At 43.8% G+C, this 6,211-nt stretch overlaps 1 non-coding gene across 1 annotated transcript; it reads right to left on the minus strand.

The window, feature by feature from the left end:
* Window positions 1-4,462: 4,462 nt before the first annotated feature.
* On the minus strand, window positions 4,463-4,615 carry LOC121025103 (small nucleolar RNA SNORA62/SNORA6 family). Its single transcript, XR_005787945.1, has one exon. It is a non-coding gene; the product is annotated as a small nucleolar RNA SNORA62/SNORA6 family (small nucleolar RNA).
* Window positions 4,616-6,211: the final 1,596 nt, after the last annotated feature.

Genomic DNA, 6,211 nt, shown 5'->3' on the forward strand with positions numbered 1-6,211 from the left:
AGTTGTGACAAATGTACCATGTGAATATAAGATGTTAATACTAGAGTAAATCAAGTATTGAGCATATATGAGTACTCTTTGTACTATCTTTGCAAAATTTTGCAAACCTAAAACCATTCTAAAATAAAAAGTTTGTTAGCAAATGAATAAAAGGGAAAATTTAGCCAACTAGCTAAAGGATAAGTATGAAAAACCTATAGCAAACATCATACTTGTATGAGGAAAAGTTGAAAACTTTTAATTTGAAACTGCAAACTAGACAAGGATACCTAATCACCATATCTATTCAATATTTTCATAGAAGTACTAGCCAGTGCAGGAATGAAAAGCAGAAAAATAAAAGAGGTAGAAATCAGAAAAACAAGAAACAAAGCTTCTATGATTCACAGATGATTAGATTGCATGCGAAGAAAATTCAAAAGTACTAAAGTTAGTATTCAATCAATAAAGGGAATATAAAGTTTGCTGGGCTTAGTATCAATATATAAAAAGTAAACTTTGTTTCTATAGCAACAAACAATATGAGAATGAAAGTGAGAGGGGCGCCTGGGTGGCTCAGTCGGTTAAGTGTCTGACTTTGGCTCAGGTTATGAACTCGCGGTTCCTGAGTTCGAGCCCTGCATTGGGCTCTGTGCTGACAGCTGAGCCTGAAGCCTGCTTCGGATTCTGTGTCTCCAACTCTCTCTGGTCCTACCCCATTCTCTCTTGCTGTCTCTCTCTCTCTCTCTCTCAAAAATAAATAAACTTAAAAAAATAAAATTGTTATTATAAAAATATTCAACTGTGCATGTAAGTATGCACAATAGTAAAATGATCCTTCATATATTCTGTCATCTGGAGAACCAGCAGTCCCAGTCAAGTAGGACATGGATAATGCTGGAGGGGGAAGGACTAGAAGAGGCTGGGGATATGGTAAAATCAATAACAAAAAGGGTAGAGATTATATGAATTAGGAGGAATGGAAATGGTAGCTCCTTCTGCCCCCTTATTGCTAACATTGATGGCTTTGACACCTTCATGGGCCTCTGCCTTCAAAGAGCAGGACCTGGTACTTAGCAGTGGCTTGGGAGAAAGCTACTGGGCCAATAAAAGCTACTGGGCCTGCCTCCTACTGGACCAGTCTTTCTGCTGACCTCTCGAGCTCTGGAGAATATATCTTTGACATAGTCATACATGTATGACTTGATAGTGTAATTCCAGAGACTCATGACAATGAGATGTTGGGCTGACTACAAACACCCTGAACAGGCCCAGTAGTCCTTTACTGACTTAAAGTCAGTGCCAGGTTACTGACATGTGATGGGAGCAGAGTTCTACCTCCCTCCCCACCTGGATGAGAGCTCTCGCTAGGGGGAAGGACTCAGAAGCCCTGGCCTCACTCCTTTTTTGCTCTGGCAAAGGTGACCTTACAGAAAACGCTTTATGCAGACCCCCACTACTGGGGCTTGGGGTACTTAATGGAGCAATGGAAGGGTCTCTCTTTTCCCTGAGGTCAGGGATACTCTAAGTGGGGAGATGATAGGAATAATGGAATGATTCCACAGTGGTCAGGGAGCTTCCAGAAATGCCAGTGGGAGCACCTCCTCCTCTAGCACATGAAGTACCACCAGTCTCGGCAGGACTTCATGGAAGTGTCTAATAAAGTCCCTCCACCATAAAAATAGGATTTGAAGCTCCTAATTAGAAAGGCCTCAGGCTGGAAGTCTCATTCTCTAAGAATGGTATCACCCATAAGTAGGGCCATAAGGTCATTAGCTGAGGGGACCCCACAGGAAGAAGGAGTCCATTTTGGTCATCTGATCCACCCATGGGGAGTTGCTAGCTCAGAAATGGACCCACCCCATCTCTGCTCCACACATTTTTCCCCCCAGCTGCTCTCAGTCTTGACAGCACTCTCAGAAGAATTCAGAAATACTGAGATCCCAAAAGAAGTTTACCTGTAGTCTTGTCAAAGATTTCACTGGAGGCTTGAATTATCTCCAGGTCCACTTTGCTCAGGACCAAGTTAGCCCGGGGTGGGTGGAATGCAAATTGCACTCCTGGCCATAGGGAGGGTGCAACTTCGTCCAGAGGCCAGAAATCCCTCCTTTAAGAATGGTAAACACTCTCGCTGATGATTGGGAGCATTTTGGAATTTTAATATATGTTGCTGGCTCATGTGTCAAAGTTAAAGATGAGACGACTACTACAAAGGAGGGTATAAGTACCTCGGAGTGGGAAGAGGAACAAATAATATTCCTGCAAAGATCAAGGGAAACTTCCAATGGTTGTCCTTAGTACTTCTCAGTGATTATGTATGTGGTTCACCTCTCCTAGGTACATAGCAAAGTAAATGTCTTGGCTCTCCAAGGTTGGGTTGGGCTATAATTCTAGCTAATGAGTTGTGAGTGTGAGTGATGTGTATCCTTTCTGAATATAGCATTTAATCACTAATGTGAGACACCTCCCCCCAAACCCCCAACTTTACTTGATGACCTGCATTAGACACACAATGTGAGATGGAAATAAACATGCTTTGGGGTCAAGTTACTAGGATTTTGTAACCTCAAGCAGCACTCATGTAACCTTTCCTCACTGATTATCCTATAACAAATTGGCTATCACATGGTTAGCCATTGTTTGGTAGTGTGATGGGACAGAGTACCTTTTACTCATTAGAGAGGAAGGTGGGAGGTATCACTTCCCTTAGCAAAGCATCCACATATTCCTGTATGTAGAGAGTGCCAGGATGGAGACTGTCCTGGAGTCCTGGCCTATACCAAACCACAAGCACAGTAACAGAAGAGGGTCTTTGGTTAGGTGCAAAATAGTATGCTGAAAGAAGTAAACCAACATTAGCAATAGTAAAATGTGTTTGTTTTGTGTCCATGGAGGTGTGCCACTCAGATGTTTAGCAAGAGAATCTATTGTAAGGGGCATAGTTGCTTGCCAGCTTCAGCTGCATTTGCAATAAGGCCGTACTTCTCCTGGGCTGCTTGCATCCAATGATACAGCATGGTAGAGATACTAGTGCTGGCCTGTTCTAGCCTGAGTAGTAGCAGAGGACCCAATTACATGAGCAGATAGCCCAGACCCCCATACCACCTGCTACAGTTGCACCAGCACCCCTTCCCCAGCTTGCACTTATGACTGTATGGGATTCCGTTGGGCCCTGGCTGGTTGAAACATGGGCTGGTTTTAACATGGGTGTGGTCTTGAAAGAAAGTAGGGAGGGAAAATCTTACTAATGGGCAGAACTCTGAGTGGTGCACCTGGCCTGGGGTGAGAATGGGCTGGGAAAGGCGAGGAATGGAAGAAGTCCCCAAATGATCAGAGTCTCGCCCAAAATCATGCAGAGTATTCTAGACAGAAGTGGGGGCTGGTGTCCACAATCTTCAATAAATTTTTAACATCTTTCCCCCATGTGATATTAAAGGGAGACTTTCTAAGAAGCTGATTTGTAAATTGAAATTGAGAAATCTAGAGTCAAGGATGCTGGACTGCATTCTATTGCAGCAAGTCTTAGCCTGGCCATGGGAAGGGTTCATGTTCAAATTCTGGCACTTCCACATTGGGTGCAGTCTCTGAACTGCTTCCAGACCATTGGACAGAAACTCATTTGAGTCTCATGATGAATAGTCCCTTATCCCCTATTACTTTTAAATGTATCAGTATAAAAATGCACTTACAGTTATTGAAAAATAAAACAAATCTGCCTCAGTCTTGTATTACTAATTCTTTTGAGATTCTGATCAGGAGGAGAGCTTAGGAGAGACCTGGACTGGGAAAGCAGTACTAAGGAGCCCCTGGGAGGCCTTGCCAGGGTTTGGAGGAAGGTAGGCCAATATGGGAGGCTGGGAAGAGAGGCCTTGCTGAAATCCTGGAAAGGTTGTGGCAAGGGCTCTTTCACCCTAAGGGAGGCTGCAAAGAGAGAAAGAGGTCACATTCCCTTTCTTCTGACCTATTCTTTAGGGTAGCTGTATAATCAGTGGGCAGCAATTGACAGTAGGACCATTCAAGGGCAGCAAGCTCCACCTGGGGTCGCTGGCTACCCTCAAAACCTGACTTGTACAAAATAAATACAAAACCTGACTTGTGGCAAGAACGTAGCCAGAAAAGAACTTGGTAGCTAATAGCACGATCCAGGTGTACTGTGAAAACTCCTCCTTACCTTCAACTGCATTTTCTCCTTCTATGTGTACCTGTAAGGACACCAGGCCCCTCCCACCATGAACAGACCAGCAAAGCACGCTGTGAATGCACAGTTCTGCGGGCCTGTTTTGGGCACAAAAGGGACCGCAGAGGAGCCACTAGGTTAGGGTTCCTGTTGTAACTCCAAGGATTTCATCAAAAGGTGCTTGGAGGTGGGTGCACTCACAAATGTGGGCCACAACAAGGACCTTCTGGGCCAGTGGCAGGATGTTTTAATGTGACTCTACAAAGTTTTTTATTTTTACAAATTCTATTATTATTATTTTTTTATTCTTGCAGCAAGAATTACTATCAAACTCTACTCATTGTGCCAGAGACCCTCGTGGTGTTAGTGAAAGGTTTGCCCCTCATGTAGCATGCTATCTACCCCTGTGAGTTTATCACTAGCCAGGGGCCTCAACTCCAAGCTCTAACAATGTGCAGGACTCTACAAAATTTTTAAAACCTGCTTCCACCCCCATAGGGCTTTCTTTTTTTTTTTTTTTTTTTAATTTTTTTTTCAACATTTTTTATTTATTTTTGGGACAGAGAGAGACAGAGCATGAACGGGGGAGGGGCAGAGAGAGAGGGAGACACAGAATTGGAGACAGGCTCCAGGCTCCAAGCCATCAGCCCAGAGCCTGACGCGGGGCTCGAACTCACGGACCGCAAGATCGTGACCTGGCTGAAGTCGGACGCTTAACCGACTGCGCCACCCAGGCGCCCCCGGGTTTTCTTGCTCTCTATTCTGCACATCCACATTGGCAAAAAAGATTTAATTTTTTTAATGTTTATTTATTTATTTTTGAGAGAGAGAGAGAGAGAGAGAGCGAGTGGGGGAGTGGCAGAGGGAGACGGAGACAAAGAATCTGAAGCAAGGTCCAGGCTCTGAGCTGTTAGTACAGAGCCCAATGTAGAGCTTGAACCCACCAACCATGAGAGCATGACCTGAGCTGAAGTCAGGCGCACTTAACTGACTGAGCCACCCAGGCACCACAAAAGATATATTTAAAAAATTTTTTTAATCTTTATTTATTTTTCAGAGAGAGACAGTGTGTGAGCAGGGGAGGAGCAGAGAGAGAGAGAAACACAGAATCTGAAGCAGGCTCCAGGCTCTGAGCTGTCAGCACAGAGCCTGACGCAGGGCTCGAACCCACGAACTGTGAGATCATGACCTGATCTGAAGTTGGATGCTCAACCGACTGAGCCACCCAGGCACCCTAAAAGATACTTTTTTAAAAATGTTCTTCATAAAGATGCCCCTGCCACTGCAAATAAATGTCCTCATTGTATTCTGGCACCACAATGGCTTGACATGTTTTATAATTTTTGTTTCATATGATTAAAATGCTTGTGTGAAAGTGTAAACTAATTTCAACTGTACATTAATATTTCCAGTCTGCTTGAAAACTATGGATTCAAATATCTCAGGGTATGAGGAGGTCAATATGCAAAGCCTTGGGAAGGGAAAGGTGAGCAATGAAAGCCAGAGGCTTCTTAGGTCCAGAAGCGGCTCCCTTCCAATCCAAGAGAGGAAACACAACAACCCATAAGTGTAATTGGCATTATATATATTAATTTTATTTTCTCCTTTTGGCTATTTACAACCTTTATTTCAGCATATTTTTCAGAAGCATAATTTTATGTTTCTTCATGTTTTCCTTCTTTGAAGTCCAGACTGGTCAAGGTCTTTTTCATGCAAAAATGTACATTTAATGAGGACAAAGAGGGAACTGGGTCATCTTGGAGGGGTGTCTGCCATTCTGCATCATTATGTAGCTCAGGACAGCAAGACATGTAGTTTTTCTTCTTGGTCCTTTCTTGGTTTTCTTGAAGACCTCCATGTTTGTGGTTTTACTGTATTTGATCTGCCTCAGAATGGCACTGCCTTGCCTGTCTTCTGAAGGATTCTCTTGCACTGCCCGAAGTCAGGCACCACAGCCAGTTTCACTACACTCGGGCACCTTTAGTTCTGCTAATGACTATTGACCCCAGGGATGCAGTCTGGCAAGATAGTGGGTGTAAAGTCTCACACATGTTA

This window comes from Herpailurus yagouaroundi, unplaced genomic scaffold (genome assembly GCF_014898765.1).
Source record: "Herpailurus yagouaroundi ecotype Mexico unplaced genomic scaffold, PumYag 67493, whole genome shotgun sequence".
NCBI lineage: Eukaryota > Metazoa > Chordata > Mammalia > Carnivora > Felidae > Herpailurus > Herpailurus yagouaroundi.